The sequence below is a fragment of the Musa acuminata genome, chromosome BXJ1-6 (genome assembly GCF_036884655.1).
Source record: "Musa acuminata AAA Group cultivar baxijiao chromosome BXJ1-6, Cavendish_Baxijiao_AAA, whole genome shotgun sequence".
NCBI lineage: Eukaryota > Viridiplantae > Streptophyta > Magnoliopsida > Zingiberales > Musaceae > Musa > Musa acuminata.
In genome coordinates this window covers 16,371,150-16,390,000 of record NC_088332.1, presented here as the reverse complement: position 1 = coordinate 16,390,000, position 18,851 = coordinate 16,371,150, and positions in this window count along the sequence as shown.

Below are 18,851 nucleotides of genomic sequence, written 5' to 3'. Positions count from 1 at the left end.
AAGGATATACTTCACTGCTTTTCAGTGCTCCAATCCTAGATTCACCTAATACATACTCGTGACACACAAAGCACGTGCTATATTAGGCCTGATATATAGCATGACATACATGATAGACCCTATCACCGAGACATAAGGTATTCTATCTATGTTCATCCATTCTTCAGAAGTCTTCGGAGACACACTCCTAGAAAGCAATATTCCATGTCTCATTGATATGAGACATCTCTTAGAATTTTTCATGTCAAACCTTTTAACAAAAGTGTCTATGTACTTAGATTAGGACAAGCCAAGGATCCTCTTGGATCTATCTCTATAGATCTAAATCTCCAAGATACAGGATGCTTCCCCTAAGTTTTTCATAGAGAAGTGTCTATATAATTAAGTCTTTACTATTGATAGCATTCCTACATCATTCTCAATGATTATGATGTCATCCATATATAACACCAAGAATGTGATAGCGCTCCTACTTACCTTCTTGTACACACAAGGCTCATCTTCATTCTTAACGAAGTCATAAGATCTGATTGCCTCATCAAATCTTATGTTCCAAATTCGGGAAGCTTTCTTTAGTCTATAAATGGATCTAAACAACCTGCATACCTTATTTAGGTAGTACTTGCTAGTCATAGGTGCCCAGCAAGCCAATCACGTGAGTGATGGCACGTGTGACTTGATATAGAATCTTTTTGCTTATTATATTTTGGCGTATATCACTTTATAACTATTGCATAAATGCATACATATATTGTGATGTCCTTGGATTTGTGCAATGGGAATCGGATCGTGATGAGATCACGATAATGAGATCGATTCACCTTTAAACACATATCCTAAATAATCTCGGTCATAGGTTACTCGAGAGGGACATCGTGATAACAGGATAGACTGGTGTGCTGTATACCTGTCCATATGATGGATGTAGCTGGTCTCATAGTTGCTCGTGTAGGGACACTAGGGATACAGTACAGGTGCTCATTGGAGAATGAGTTCACTGATTGATCCGCTTACGAAATGCTGGATGGTTGATGATGCCTTATTGTCAGACAGCGATTCCGTAGTCCTAGTGGTGTATCTGGTCCTTAGACTTGAGACACCAAGGATGTCCTGTATGAGTGCTCCACTCTTTGATACCAGACTTATAGGTTTGGCTGTCCCAGATCTAGTACAGCTGGTCATTGGGAGTGGTAGTCAACCTTACGAGGGCTATTGAGTGTCGATAGAGGATCATCCACTCTCGGCGTCATGAGAGGAATATCCCATGTGTTCTTGCTCAGACAAATCCCTGGCCAGGGTCATTCGGGTTGAGAGAGAAAGAGTTCTCCGGGAGAATCCGATTAGAGCGAGACTCGAGTAGAAACCGTATGGGTCTGACAACACCATGCTTGATATACGGTCTCTGGGATATTAGATGGATGAGGGATTATAGGTACACGGTAACTGATGACAGACAGGTCCAATGGATTGGATTCCCCTGTATCGTCTGGGGACTACGGCGTAGTGGCCTAGTACTTCCGTAGTCGATGAGTCAAGTGAATTATTACAGAGATAATAATTCACTGAGTTAGAAGGAGTTCTGACAGGTATGACTCACGGCCAGCTCGATATTGGGCCTAGAGGGTCACACACATATGGTAGGCATTGCGATGAGTAGAGGTTCGGATATGAGATATCCGACGGAGCCCTTGTCTTATTAGATGCAGATCCAATACCCACTAGGGGAGGACCCATTAGGGTTTGACAGGGGACCTCTATAAATAGGAGGGATTCAGAGCCTCATAGGCTAGAGCCTTTGCTTGCCTTTCCTATTCTCCTCTTCCTCTCCACCTCAGAGCAGGCCTGGAGTCTTGAGGAGCGTCGTCGCAACCCTGCTGTGTGGATCACCACTAGAGAGGAGGACGCTTGACCTCCTTCACCCTCTCCTAAGGATCTGCAAGTAAACAGGGATATACGATCTCCCTAGGTAACACAATCTACTCTATACGCAGTTTTATGATTCACGGATTTTTCGCACCAATCTTCGCACGACGACGAACATCTTTTTGAGAATCGGGGATTTTGTTTTCTTGTTCTTCCGCTGCGCATGTGATGTCGCCCCCAAGATTTCCCAACAGTACTTGGACACGAATCCCTTGGGCTTTATCATATACACCTCTTCCTCGAGGTTGCTATTAAGGAATACAGTTTTCACGTCCATCTATCAGATCTCATAATCATAGTATGTTGCAATAACCAATAGAATTCGAATGAATTTTAGCTTGGCTATAGATAAGAAGGTTTCGTCATAGTCAATACCTTGCTTTTGATGATACCCCTTAGCCATTAGCATTGTTTTATAGGTCTCTACCTTTTCATCTACTCTAATATTCTTCTTAAAGATCCACTTGCAACCGATGGGTATAATACCCTCGGGTGCATCAACTAGGTTCCAAACCTTGTTGGAGTACATGGAATCCATCTTAGAATTCACGGCTTATTGCTACTTCCCAGAGTCTATACTCATAATAGTCTCCTCATAAGTTTGAGGATCAATATCCTCAACATTCTTTCCTCTAATATATCCCACATATCTCTCAGAATGATGAGATACTCTATCGGACTTACATAAAGTTGAAACTTATGTGTTAGGTACTTGAACAGACTCGGGCTGTGGAGCGGTGCTTGAGCTAGGTTCTCCAACCTCGCTCAACTTTATCATACTCCCACTTTCTCTATCAAGAATGTGTTCCTTCTTAAGAAACACCGCTCTCTTGGCTACAAAGATCTTTTGGTCCTCGGGATGATAGAAATAATACCCATAAGTTTTCTTGGGTTATCTCACGAACTTGCACCGCTCCGTCCTTGATTCTAACTTATCAAAGTTGTGTCTTTTAACGTGGGCAGGGCAGCCTCAAATCTTAACAATATTAAAATTAGGCTTTTTCCCTTTTCATATCTCATATGATGTAGACACTACCAATTTAGTTGCAACTCTGTTCAAAAGGTAAGTTACGGTCTCTAGGGCATATCCCCATAATAAGATGGGTAGGTCAGCGAAACTTATCATACACCGCACCATGTCTAACAGTGTACGATTCCCTATTTCAGATACACCATTGAGCTGAAATGTATAAGGAGGTATCCATTGGGATATAATCCTATGGTCTTTGAGGAATTGGGTGAACTCTTTACTCAAGTACTCACCTCATTGATCTGATCGAAGAGTCTTAATACTCTTTCCAATCTTATTCTCCATTTTATTCTTATACTCCCTGAATTTCTCGAAGGCCTCAAACTTATACTTAATCAAGTACACATATCCATACCTTGAGAAATCATTAGTAAAAGTAATGAAGTAGGAGTAACCACTTATGACATGAGTTGACATGGGACCACATACATCACTATGTATGAGTTCCAGGAACTCAATGGCTCTCTCTCCAATTCCACTAAAATTAGAGTTGGTTAGGTTTCTTTGAAGTTAAGGCTCGTAAGTTGCATATGACTCATAGTTGAATGGATCTAGATATCCATCTTTTAACAACTTTTAGATCCTTTCCTCATGGATGTGACCTAGCCTATAATGCCACAGGTATGTATTGTTCACCTTATCTCATTTCCTCTTGGACACACCTATATTCATGATGTGTAGAGTAGTGTCTAGTATAAATAGACCATTATGCAATATTCCTCTTGCCAATCTTCTCGACTTTATTAGAATCTATAACAAATTGCATATATGATAAGCAATATCGGTATCCAATACTAATACACTATCATAAAATTCTGACAATTGAATACTGATCATGAATATTCACCAAGCTTCTGTTTCACCCTGTTTATAAAGTACACTTTGTAGTTCCTCTTCCAGTGCCCATCTTTACCACAGTGGAAGCACTAGCCTTTGTCTTTTGCTGGATCTTTCTTAGCAACCTTTACTTTACCCGGTTTGCCCTTGCCCTTGCCATTCTTAAGGGATTTTTCCGCTTTCCTTTTATTTATGGTCTCACCATTATAGAGAACTAGCTTCTCTTTCTTGATAGTGATCTCTACCTCCTTCAACATATTGAGGAGCTTAGGGAGAGTCACATCAAGTTTGTTTATATTAAAATTCATTATGAATTGTGAAAAGGAATAGGTAGGGGCTGAAGCACAAGATCCACACACGGGTTATCCTCTAGGACCATTCCTAGACCTGTGTTTCTTTATCCACTCAATCATCTTTAGGATATGGTTCTAAACCAGTGTCCCATCAATCATTCTAGCGTGGAAGAGGCTCTTGGATATCTCATATCGTTGAGTCATTCCTTGTTCCTCAAATAGTTTGTAGACATGTAAGAGAATGGTTCTATCATCCATCTTTTCATGTTGTCTCTATAACTCAGGAGTTATGGAACCCAATATATAACACTGAGCAAGAGTGGAGTCATCAATGTACTTCACGTAGTGAGCGATCTCATCCTCGCTTGCCCCTTCCTCGGGCATAAACATCACTATATTAAGGACATACGTGATTTTCTCCGCTGTGAGAATAATTCTTAAGTTGCAAAGCCAATCTTTATAATTTGGACCAGTGAGGCAGTTAACATCAAGTATGTTATGTAAGGGATTTAAAAATTATATTTTTTTGAAAATAAATATGTAGTAGAAATAAATAACATATAAATTTTACAAAAATAAACAAATAAGATATGAACTTCTATCTTAATTTACTCTCATTATTTTATTACGAGTCACGTAACACCCTCAACACGTGAGACGGAAGTCTCTAGTAGATTTCTAGTGGGGATTGAGATCCAATCAGCATCTTAATATAATCTCGATGGACTCGACCAATCATACTAAGCCCAAAAGGTAGACAACTCTTATCGATCATAACTTCTTGTGATTTTCGTCCTGCTCGGCCTTCGAATCACTAGAGTCTCGAGGGACTCGACCAATCATAATGTTCGGTTAAGTCAATACTATCGTTACAAGTCTGATTCAATGATATGCCCTCAAGGGACTCGACCAAGCATATCATGTCCTTAGGTCACCGATGACATCTCTATGTTGTAGGTAAGATAGCGAATCCGAATATAGGTGAGTATGAGGGACCCAACTAACTCAACCTACACTGAGAACTGGTCCCTACCTATAACGATGGAAGGCCAAGTGGGTCAATCTAATTGTCTTACGTTTATCGACTTAATATTATCGAGAGAGGGGATTTTGATTTGGTCTCTTAATGTAATGTGTCACACACATACATATTTAATATATTTCTATATCGCATGCAAATATATTTATACATATCTAGTAAATGTATAAGCAATCACACATCACATGAGCAATTACACTAGATGATCATGGACTATAGCCTAATATGATTAGGCCCAAGCCAGTGAGCCTAATCACTCACATCAAGATCTATATGTGCAGCGGCGTATCTTCATGCCCTGTGATCGTTTATCTCGTCCTTGTCGGTTCCGTTGGCAACTCGACGCATCTCCATATATCATGATCGTCCGTCTCGGCCTTGTGGGTCTCGCTATCGCTTCCACGCTCCCGTTGTGTCTCCTCGTATGATTACAACTTAATCATAGGCACATAGGCCTGACAATAAATGAGAAATAAAATGGAGGCTCGCAGGTCCTAATAATAATAATAATAATCATAAGTACACACATCACACGGTCCATGATCATCCGTCCACATATCATACATCACATGTACACATCATCATCATGTATGACTACTAGATAATAATAAAAATAATAATCAATTAAAAATTTTAATTAATTAATATTTTTGAAATCAGGGACATGCAAGAAAATTTTGAATTATGAGGGGTATTTTCATAATTTGGATAAAGAACACAATAAAAAATTTATAAAATTCCAAGAGGTAAAACTATCATTTGCCCAGAAAATGCCCTAACCCTTCCTTCTCCTTACTTGTTGCGGCCGCCGCCACCCTACCGGCGGTGGCCTATACAACGGGGGGCACGGGGGCGCTGCCCCTACGGGCACTACTGCCCCCGTGGGCGCAACGCCCGTAGGCACTGCTACCCTGCAGCGCTTCAACCCGCGGGCGCAGCTCCCGTAGGCACCACTGCCATGCGATGCCTTAGCCTGCGGGCGCCGCTGCCACGCGGTGCCTTTACCAGCGGGCATAGCGCCCATAGGCGCCGCTGCCCCGCTGCGCCTCTGCACACCGATCAACCATCCAGTATTCCGTAAGTTTATCAATCAGTAAACTTATTCTCCAATGAGCACTTGTACTGTATCCCTAGTGTCCCCACACGAGCAACTATGAGACTAACTGCATCCATTATATGGATAGGTATACAGCACACCAGTCTGTCTAGTTATCTCGATGTCCCCCTCGTGTAACCTATGATTGGGATTATTTAGGGTCTGTGTTTAAAGGTGAATCGGTCTCATTATCATGATCTTATCACGATCTGATTCTCATTGCACAGATCAAATGACATCACAATATATATAACAATATATGCAACAAGTAATATAAAGTGATCAATACTAAAAAAAATAAGCAAAAAGACTGCATGTCAAATCACATGTGTCATCATTCACGTGATTGGCTTGCAGGGCACATATGACTAGCAAACATGCCAACTGATCAGGCAATACGTAAAATGAAAGCACGACGTGCTGGGAGTTCAAACGAAGTGCCAGATGAAACAATGACATGCTAGACAATAGGATTTATGATTGTAATCATTTGTGTGTTGATCGAAGTAGTTTAGGTTTTAATTGAGTTGGTTTTAGGTGTAACCATGCTAACTTAATTAAGGCCCCATTAGGCCTGAATTAAGGTTGAATTAGGCCTATTGGAAAGCCAATTCAGTGACATGAAGTTGCGTCAGGTGGTGGCATTGTCAGACTAGGCGGTGGAACCGCTTGTGAGCTAAAATGTACGAAGTATACATTTTCAAAAAATTCGGGCGGTGGTACCACCCAAACTGGTAGTACTATCACCAGAACTTAGTTTTTGAGACTATATCAAGCAATTGTACCACCCAAGTAAGCAGTGGTATCGCTAGTGCTCAATATTGTAAGTGGTGGTATCACCCAGCATTGGTGGTAGTACCGCTAGTACCCCAAAAACCCGTGGATGAGACTTTTTGTCTCTAATTTTGAAGCTATTTAGAGCCTATAAATACCCCAAAAACCCGTGGATGAGACTTTTATTTGTAAAAGAAAATTGTAAAGGTACTATTCTAAACCTGTGAAAATAAGAAAAGAGTTGTAAGGGTACTTGATCTTCACTCATTGAAAAGAAGATCGTTAGTGAAAGTCGTTGGCCTCGACGGAGGAGGAATCAGGAGTGGACGCAGGTCACGATGACGGAACCACTATAAATCCGTTTTCAATCTCTTTTCATGCTTTTCATTCTTATTACTAACTTATTTACTTGCTCACTACCCTCACTCATATTTTAAGTTAAAAGCATTTCCGATATGAGTTTCATTGAATGAAAGTTTTTGAACTAAAGTTTTTCAAAAGCATTAATTAACCCCCCCTCCCCTCTAGTGCCTTTACGATCCTAACAGTTGGTATCAGAGCTAAGTTCTCTCAGTTGGTTTAACATCCAAGAGAGATTATATGGCTTTCTCTAGTAATCAAGAGGGTTACTTTATCACTCATCCTCCTATGTTTAATGGGACAAACTACACATATTTGAAGACACGAATGCAGATTTTTTTTAAAATTTCTATGGACTTTGATTTATGGAATATCATTAAATGTGATTTTCAAAAATCTTCTAGACCAATGAATGAATGAAATAACCTAGAGAAGAAATCATTTTTTTAAATGCTAAAGCTATGAATTCTTTGTTTTATGTTTTAGACAAAAATGAGTTTAATCGTGTTTTTATATGTAAAACTACACATGATATTTTGCATATACTTGAAGTTACTCATGAAGACACTACTAGTCATAGGTGCCCTACAAGCCAATCATGTGAGTAACGAAATATGTGACATGACACACACACTTTTTACTTATTATATTATTTGATATTTTATCACTTTATATTGCTTGTTTTATATATATATATATATATATATATATATATATATATATATATATATATTGTGATTTCATGGATCTGTGCAATAAGAATTAGATCATGACGAGATCACGATAATGAGATCGATTCACCTTTAAATAGTGACCCTAAATAATTCTAGTCATAGGTTACTTGAGAGAGATATCGAGATAATCGGATAGACTAGTGTGCTCTATACCTATCCATATGATAGAGATCATTTGTCTTATAGCTGCTCGTGTGGAGACACTAGATCTATAGTGTAGGTGCTCATTTGAGAATGAGTTCACTGATTGATCTGCTTACCGAATGCTGAATGGTTAATTATGTTAAATTTTAGATTTTGATGATAAAACTAATTGATAATGTTATGATCTAATCTGTATTTTGAGTGACGTAGGACTAGCTTCGATCATGAAAGATAATTAAAGTAAGAAGAATCAATGTTGGGCCGAAGTGAAACATGTCAGAAGATTGGACGTCAAGCCGAAGGATCAATCGACGTATTGGTAGAAGGTTTCGTGCTATGAGTTTGGGCATCGGGCCTAAACAAGCGGATATTGCGCCAAGAAGATCGGAGTTACAAATGTCAACATGTCGATTGGGCAAAAAATTGTAAAAGAGGATGATACATCAAAGGATTGGATGAAGCGTCGATAAACCAATGACATACCGAAAAATATTTGATTAACGCTTTATAATAATTGTCTAGATCAAAATAATGTTAAAATGTAATTGGGTTGAAATTAGGCCAATTCAATTAGGGGGCCATTGGACCTAAGTAAAGCTGAGTTGGATCAAATGGAAGGCCCACTCGGCCACCTGGAACCATGCCAAGCGGTGGCACCGCCCAAGGTGGGCGGTGGAACTGCTTGAGGCTCAACCTCCAAAGAGGTTTAGGCAATGGTACCATCGGCCATAAAAGCTATCAGGCGATCATACTGTTAGAGCCCAATCTCCGAGGCTCTGTCAGGTGATGATATTACCTAGTGTCAGAGTGTCAAGCGATAGTACCGCCCAATATTGGTGGTGGTACCGTCAATACCCTGAAAACAATGGATGAGACACTTTTAGGCTCCAAGTTTGAATCCATTTGGAGCCTATAAAAGTCACATTCATCCCTGCTTAGCATACATAAGAATTGAGAACAAAAATAAGGGAAAATTCTATTGTAATCTTTTGAGAGTTCTCCTCCTCTATTCTAAGTATGATTTATGTTTAGAGAGGAGTGAGTGGGAGTGTAAAGGTTCTCTCCTTAGTCTATTAAAAGGATAATAGAGTTGTAAGAAGGTGGTTGGTCTTTACCTATTGAAGGAAAACCGTTAATGGATGTCGGTGGCCTTAATAGAAGAGGAATCGAGAGTGAATATAGGTCATGATAACCGAACCACTATAAAACTCGATTTGTATTTTTATTGTTGTCATTTACTTACTTTGCAACTGTTTTTACTTCCTCAATACTTTAGCTGCATACTCTTACGAACATTTTCAAAGTTAAGCATTTCCGATATAGATCTTTATCAAAATGAAGATTTTCAGAACTGATGTGGTTTTTATAGTAAGCACTAATTCACCCCACCCCACCCAACCTTTATAATTTGGACCAGTAAGGCAGTTAACATCAAGTATGCTATGTAAGGGATTTGAAAATGATATTTTTTTGAAAATAAATATGCAGTAGAAATAAATAACATATAAATTTTACAAAAATAAACAAATAAGATATGAACTTCTATCTTAATTTACTCTTATTATTTTATTACGAGTCACGTAACACCCTCAACACGTGAGACGGAAGTCTCCAGTAGATTTCTAGTGGGGATTGGGATCTAATCAGCATCTTAATATAATCTCGATGGACTCCACCAATCACACTAAGCCCAAAAGGTAGACAACTCTTATCGATCATAACTTCTTGTGATTTTCATCCTGTTCGGCCTTCGAATCACTAGAGTCTCGAGGGACTCGACCAATCATAATGTTCGGTTAAGTCAATACTATCGTTACAAGTCTGATTCAATGATATGCCCTCAAGGGACTCGACCAAGCATATCATGTCCTTAGGTCACCGATGACATCTCTATGTTGTAGGTAAGATAGCGAATCCGAATATAGGTGAGTATGAGGGACCCAACTAACTCAACCTACACTGAGAACTGGTCCCTACCTATAACGATGGAAGGCCAAGTGGGTCAATCTAATTGTCTTACGTTTATCGACTTAATATTATCGAGAGAGGGGATTTTGATTTGGTCTCTTAATGTAATGTGTCACACACATACATATTTAATATATTTCTATATCACATGCAAATATATTTATACATATCTAGTAAATGTATAAGCAATCACACATCACATGAGCAATTACACTAGATGATCATGGACTATAGCCTAATATGATTAGGCCCAAGCCAGTGAGCCTAATCACTCACATCAAGATCTATATGTGCAGCGGCGTATCTTCATGCCCTATGATCATTTATCTCGTCCTTGTCGGTTCCGTTGGCAACTCGACGCATCTCCATATATCGTGATCGTCCGTCTCGGCCTTGTGGGTCTCGCTATCGCTTCCACGCTCCCGTTGTGTCTCCTCGTATGATTACAACTTAATCATAGGCACATAGGCCTGACAATAAATGAGAAATAAAATGGAGGCTCGTAGGTCCTAATAATAATAATAATAATCATAAGTACACACATCACACGGTCCATGATCATCCGTCCACATATCATACATCATATGTACACATCATCATCATGTATAACTACTAGATAATAATAAAAATAATAATCAATTAAATTTTTTAATTAATTAATATTTTTGAAATCAGGGACATGCAAGAAAATTTTGAATTATGAGGGGTATTTTCATAATTTGGATAAAGAACACAAAAAAAAAAATTATAAAATTCCAAGAGGTAAAACTATCTTCTGCCCAGAAAATGCCCTAACCCTTCCTTCTCCTTGCTTGTTGCGGCCGCCGCCACCCTATTGGCGGTGGCCTATGCAACGGGGGGCACGGGGGCGATGCCCCTACGGGCACTACAGCCCCCATGGGCGCAACGCCCGTAGGCACTGCTACCCTGCAGCGCTTCAACCCGCGGGCGCAGCGCTCGTAGGCACCACTGCCATGCGATGCCTTAGCCTGCGGGCGCCGTTGCCACGCGGTGCCTCTACCAGTGGGCATAGCGCCCGTAGGCGCCGCTGCCCCGCTGTGCCTCTGCACACCGATCAACCATCCAGTATTCCGTAAGTGTATCAATCAGTAAACTTATTCTCCAATGAGCACCTGTATTGTATCCCTAGTGTCCCCACACGAGCAGCTATGATATTAACTGCATCCATTATATGGATAGGTATACAACACACCAGTCTGTCTAGTTATCTCGATGTCCCCCTCGAGTAACCTATGACCGGGATTATTTAGGGTCTGTGTTTAAAGGTGAATCGATCTCATTATCGTGATCTTATCACGATCTGATTCTCATTGCATAGATCCAATGACATCACAATATATATAACAATATATGCAACAAGTAATATAAAGTGATCAATACTAAAAAAAATAAGCAAAAAGACTGCGTGTCAAGTCACATGTGTCATCATTCACGTGATTGGCTTGCAGGGCACATATGACTAGCAAACATGCCAACTGATCGGGCAATACGTCAAAGGAAAGCACGACGTGCTGGGAGTTCAGACGAAGTGCCCGATGAAACAATGACATGCTAGACAATAGGATTCATGATTGTAATCATTTGTGTGTTGATCGAAGTAGTTTATGTTTTAATTGAGTTGGTTTTAGGTGTAACCATGCTAACTTAATTAAGGCCCCATTAGGCCTGAATCATGGTTGAATTAGGCCTATTGGAAAGCCAATTCAGTGACATGAAGTTGGGTCAGGTGGTGGCATTGTCAGACTAGGCGGTGGAACCGGTTGTGAGCTAAAATGTACGAAGTATACATTTTCAAAAAATTCGGGCGGTGGTACCACCCAAACTGGTAGTACTATCACCAGAACTCAGTTTTTGAGACTATATCAGGCAATGGTACCACCCAAGTAAGCAGTGGTATCGCTAGTGCTCAATATTGTAAGTGGTGGTATCACCCATCATTGGTGGTAGTACCGCTAGTACCCCAAAAACCCGTGGATGAGACTTTTTGTCTCTAATTTTGAAGCTATTTAGAGCCTATAAATACCCCAAAACTTCGTGGATGAAACTTTTATTTGTAAAAAAAAATTGTAAAGGTACTATTCTAAACCTGTGAAAATAAGAAAAGAGTTGTAAGGGTACTTGATCTTCACTCATTGAAAAGAAGATCGTTAGTGAAAGTCGGTGGCCTCGACGGAGGAGGAATCAGGAGTGGACGCAGGTCACGATGACCAAACCACTATAAATCCGGTTTGCATCTCTTTTCATGCTTTTCATTCTTATTACTAACTTATTTACTTGCTCACTACTCTCACTCATATTTTAAGTTAAAAGCATTTCCGATATGAGTTTCATTGAATGAAAGTTTTTGAACTGAAGTTTTTCAAAAGCATTAATTAACCCCCCCCTCCCCTCTAGTGCCTTTACGATCATAACAGTTGGTATCAGAGCTAAGTTCTCTCAGTTGGTTTAACATCCAAGAGAGATTATATGGCTTTCTCTAGTAATCAAGAGGGTTACTTTATCACTCATCCTCCTATGTTTAATGGGACAAACTACACATATTTGAAGACACGAATGCAGATTTTTTTTGAAATTTCTATGAACTTTGATTTATGGAATGTCATTAAATGTGATTTTCAAAAATCTTCTAGACCAATGAATGAATGAAATAACCTAGAGAAGAAATCATTTTCTTTAAATGCTAAAGCTATGAAAGCTTTGTTTTATGTTTTAGACAATAATAAGTTTAATCGTGTTTTTATATGTAAAACTACATATGATATTTTGCATATACTTGAAGTTACTCATAAAGACACTACTAGTCATAGGTGCCCTACAAGCCAATCATGTGAGTAATGACATATGTGACATGACAAACACACTTTTTACTTATTATATTATTTGATATTTTATCACTTTATATTGCTTGTTACATATATATATATATATATATATATATATATATATATATATATATATATATATATATATATATATATATATATATATATATATATATATATATATATATATATATATTGTGATGTTCATGGATCTGTGCAATAAGAATTAGATCATGATGAGATCACGATAATGAGATCGATTCACCTTTAAACAGTGACCCTAAATAATTTTAGTCATAGGTTTCTTGAGAGGGATATCGAGATAATCGGATAGACTAGTGTGTTGTATACCCATCCATATGATAGAGATCATTTGTCTTATAGCTGCTCGTGTGGAGACACTAGATCTATAGTGTAGGTGCTCATTTGAGAATGAGTTCACTGATTGATCTACTTACCGAATGCTGAATGGTTAATTATGTTGAATTTTAGATTTTGATGATGAAACTAATTGATAATGTTATGATCTAATCTGCATTTTGAGTGACGTAGGACTAGCTTCGATCATGAAAGATAATTAAAGTAGGAAGAATCAATGTTGGGCCGAAGTGAAACATGTCAGAAGATTGGACGTCAAGCCGAAGGATCGATCGACGTATTGGCAGAAGGTTTCGTACTGTGAGTTTAGGCATCGGGCCTAAAAAAGCGGATATTGCGCTAAGGAGATCGGAGTTACAAATGTCAACATGTCGATTGGGCAAAAAACTGTAAAAGAGGATGATACATCAAAGGATTGGATGAAGCGCCGATAAACCAATGACATACCGAAAAATATTTGATTAACGCTTTATAATAATTGTCTAGATCGAAATAATGTTAAAATGTAATTGGGTTGAAATTAGGCCAATTCAATTAGGGGGCCATTGGACCTAAGTAAAGCTAAGTTGGATCAAATAGAAGGCCCACTCGGCCACCTGGAACCATGCCAAGCGGTGGCACCACCCAAGGTGGGCGGTGGAACTGCTTGAGGCTCAACCTCCAAAGAGGTTTGGGCGATGGTACCATCGGCCATAAAAGCTATCAGGAGATCATACCGTTAGAGCCCAATCTCCGAGGCTCTGTCAGGTGGTGATATTACCCAGTGTCAGAGTGTCAAGCGATAGTACCGCCCAATATTGATGGTGGTACCGTCAATACCCTGAAAATAATGGATGAGATACTTTTAGGCTCCAAGTTTGAATCCATTTGGAGCCTATAAAAGTCACATTCATCCCTGCTTAGCACACATAAGAATTGAGAACAAAAATAAGGGAAAATTCTATTGTAATCTTTTGAGAGTTCTCCCCCTCTATTCTAAGTATGATTTATGTTTAGAGAGGAGTGAGTGGGAGTGTAAAGGTTCTCTCCTGAGTCTATTAAAAGGATAATAGAGTTGTAAGAAGGTGGTTGGTCTTTACCTATTGAAGGAAAACCGTTAATGGATGTCGGTGGCCTTAACAGAAGAGGAATCGAGAGTGAATATAGGTCACGATAACCGAACCACTATAAAACTCGATTTGTATTTTTATTGTTGTCATTTACTTACTTTGCAACTGTTTTTACTTCCTCAATACTTTAGCTGCATACTCCTACGAATATTTTCAAAGTTAAGCATTTCCGATATCGATCTTTATCAAAATGAAGATTTTTAGAACTGATGTGGTTTTTATAGTAAGTACGAATATTTTTCTTATTTGATTTAACACCAAAGAGAAATGACTCTTTTTGACTTTCAAGATGGTCACTTTATCATTCTTTCTCCTATGTTCAATGGGACGAACTACACTTATTGAAAAACTTGGATGAGAGTTTTCTTGCTTTCGTTTAATCTCGATTTATGAAATATTATTGAAAACATATTTTAAAAGTCTTTTCTTCCGATGAACGATTTGAATGATTTAGAGAAGATGATTTTCTCTATGAATGCTTTATTTTGTGCTTTAAATAAAAATAAATTCAATCGAGTTTTTATTTACGAAATATTTTATGAGATTTGGCACACACTTGAAATCACACACGAAGGCACTAGTAGAGTTAAAAATTAAAAAATTAATATTTTGATATATGATTTTGAATTCTTTTGAATATTAAAGGCACTCTACGAAGGCACCAGTAGAGTTAAAGATTTAAAAATTAATCGTGCTTTCCGTCAGCATATTGCCCGATCTTTTGGCATATTGACTCTTGCAATATTCGATCTTAGCGTAATGTCTGATTCTTTTAACCCGATACTTGATCTCTAACTCCGACCTAACGTTTGATTCTCATACTTCAATCGTTTTACCCTTCCATGATTGAAGTTAGTCCTGCATTACTTTTCTCAAACATAGATTAGATCATAATTTCATCAATTGATTTTATCATTAAAATTCGAGATTCAACAATTGGCTTGTATGACATCTATGACTAGCACTAGGCCACTATGCTGCAGTCCACAAATGATATAGGGGAATCCAATCTTTTGGACCTATTTGTCCTTAGTTACTATATACCTATAGTCCCTCATTAATCTAATATCCCAGAGACCATATATCGAGCATGGTGCTATTAAGCCCATACGATTTCTACTCTAGTCTCGCTCAATCGGATTCTCTCAAAGAAGTCTTTCTCTCTCAATCCGAATGACTCTAGCTAAGGATTTTTCTGAGCAAGAACACATGAGATATTCCTCTCATGATATCGAGAGCGAAAGATCCTCTATTGACACTCAATAGCCCTCGTAAGGTTGGTTGCCACTCTCAATGATCGGTCGTGCTAGATCAAATTTCTAGACCTATAAGTCTGGAATCAAAGAGTGGAGTACTCATACAAAATATCCTTGATGTCTTAAGTCTAAGGACTAGGTAAGCCACTAGGACGATGGAACTACTATTTGACAATAAGGTATCATCAACCATCTAGTATTCTGTGAGCGGATCAATCAGTGAACTCATTCTCCAATGAGCACTTACACTGTATCCATAGTGTCCCCACATGAGTAGATATAAGATCAATCGCCTCCATCATATGGATAGGTATATAGTACACCAGTCTGTTCGATTATCTCGATGTCCCTCTCGAGTAACCTATGACCGGAATTATTTAGGGTATGTGTTTAAATGCAAATCGGTCTCATTATCATGATCTCATCATGATCCGATTCTCATTGCATAAATTCATAGATATCATAATATTATATATATATATATATATTTGTAATAAGTAATATAAAGTGAGAAAATATCATAATAATAATAAACAAAAAGAGTGTGTATCATGTCATACGTGTCATCACCGACATGATTGACTTACAAGGCACCTAATGACTAGCACCAACTACTCAAGCCTATTGAATTAGTGAATATCTACCCAATAATCTTTTATTGGCTCTTATTGGATCTCATACATAGGATCCAATAATTTAGGGGCTTACTGGATATCCAATAAGATAAGGGCTCCAACGGATATCTCACATTCAAACCTCTACTCATCGCAACACTTACCATATGTATGTGACCCTCTAGGCCTAATATCGAGCTGGCTGTGAGTCATACCTATCAAAACTCCTTCTAGTTCAGTGAATTATTATCTTCATAATAATTTACTTGGCTCATCGACTACAGACGTACTAAGTCACTACGTGATAGTCCTTAGACGATATAGAAGAATCTAATCTATTGGACATGTCTATCCTCAATTACCATGTATCTATAGTCCATCATCCATCTAACATTCCAGATATCGTATACCGTGCATGATGCTATCAGGCCCATACGGTTTCTACTCGAGTCTCGCTCTGATCAGATTCTCTCGAAGAACTCCTTCTCTCTCAATCCGAATGACCATAGCCAAGGATTTGCCTGAGCAAAATACATAGGATATTCCTCTTATAACACTGAAAGTATATGATCCTCTATCAATACTCAATAACCCTCGCAAGGTTGGCTGTCACTCCTGACGGCCAATTATGCTAGATCTAAAACTTCCAGATCTATAAGTCTGGTATCAAAGAGTGGAGTACTCATATATGACATCCTTGGTATCTCAAGTCTAAGGACCAGATACACCACTGGAATGACATAATCGTTGTCTGACAATGAGATATCATCAACCATCTAACATTCTCGATAAGTGAACTCATTCTCCAATGAGTACCTATATTATATCCCTAATGTCCCCACACGAGCAGCTATAAGACCAACCACTTTCATCATATGGATGAGTATACATCACATAAGTCTATATGTTTATCTTGATGTCCCTCTTGAGTAACATATGACCGGGATTATTTAGGATTTGTGTTTAAAAGTGAATCGATCTCATTATCATAATCCCATCATGATCTGATTCTCATTGCACAGATCCATGGATATCATAATATATGCAATAGGCAATATAAAATGAGAAAAAAAAATATCAATAAATAATAATAAGTAAAAAGAGTGCATATTGTATCACACGTGTCATTACTTACGTGATTAGCTATTTGTTAAGGGATTGGTGAGGGTTCCACCTACCCTATTTGTTAAGGGCCATTAATGGAGGCAGCTTATCGGTGTGTCATCCCGAGGCTGGCATCGATGTTGGGCGATTGGGATGTCATTCCCTATTCAGCCTTTTAGTTGATTTAAGATAGGTAGGGAGTGGTCCCTCCTTCAATCGTCCGAAAGGAAGGTGTGGGGGAGTGAAACTATTCCGTTGACCATTAATGTAGGAGCATAACTCTTTCTTTAGTTGTAGTGTCAACAAGGAGTATATTTTACAAGCTCTTTTTAGGAAAAGTATATTTTACAAGCTCTTTTTAGGAAGTTAGGACAAATAGGAATCATGGGTTGATCCCCTGTCGGTGACTATAGAGTTAGTGGGAGCTCTCATATTTTTACTCATGTGGTCTCCTCGATTGGGTGACAAAATGAGTTGGTGGTGCTAGTACTTTAACTTAATATTAATATATAATTTATACCATGTTTAATCATATGTTACATTGTTCATCACATATAAGATCACTATAGAATAGCAAAGGACAGGGATATATATATATATATATATATATATATATATATATATATATATTATTGGAATATTTATATTTTGGAATCCGACAACTGCTGCTACTTAACATACCAAAGGACAGCAGTATTAAGTGACTATCGATTGATTAAATTTTACAATGCACTAAAAAGACAATATTTACAATGCACTGACTATCGATGATTGATATTAGGAGTTACAATTCTGTCTCCATCTTGTAAGTAATTTTGACGAATGTTGAATCTGACGAACTCCATAGGCTTATACATAACATATCAAGTTGAAAAAGGACTAATAATTCATTCAAGAAATATAAGATGCTGTAGGTTTAGCAGAACCAGGACAAGTATAGATCATACAGAACGTGACATTTGTCTCATGAGGTTAGTAACCGAATCATGTTTTCTGCATGAGAAGTGGCTGGTCACACAGAAAACGAAGCTATCACCATTTTTCCCTGTAAATCTTCTGTCTCTGTAGCCTTTGACGTCTTCCTAGATAAAATGAGTGCTAATGGAGTCAATATTTGGGCCAATTTGTTGAGCCATATGCGTCTCAATCAATGAGGTGCCCCATAATGGTGAAGTATCAGCCAGCCACGTCGGCCTCCCTCTTCTGTTTTGGCTTCATTAGGCACCACTCGAACAGAACGAAGAACACGTGGGCCCTCCTTGGTCCCCACGTGGGCTATTTAGATAGGTACTCGGAACCGAACTAGAAAACGATCAGGTCAAGTCTTGTATTTACTGGTCGGACCAATG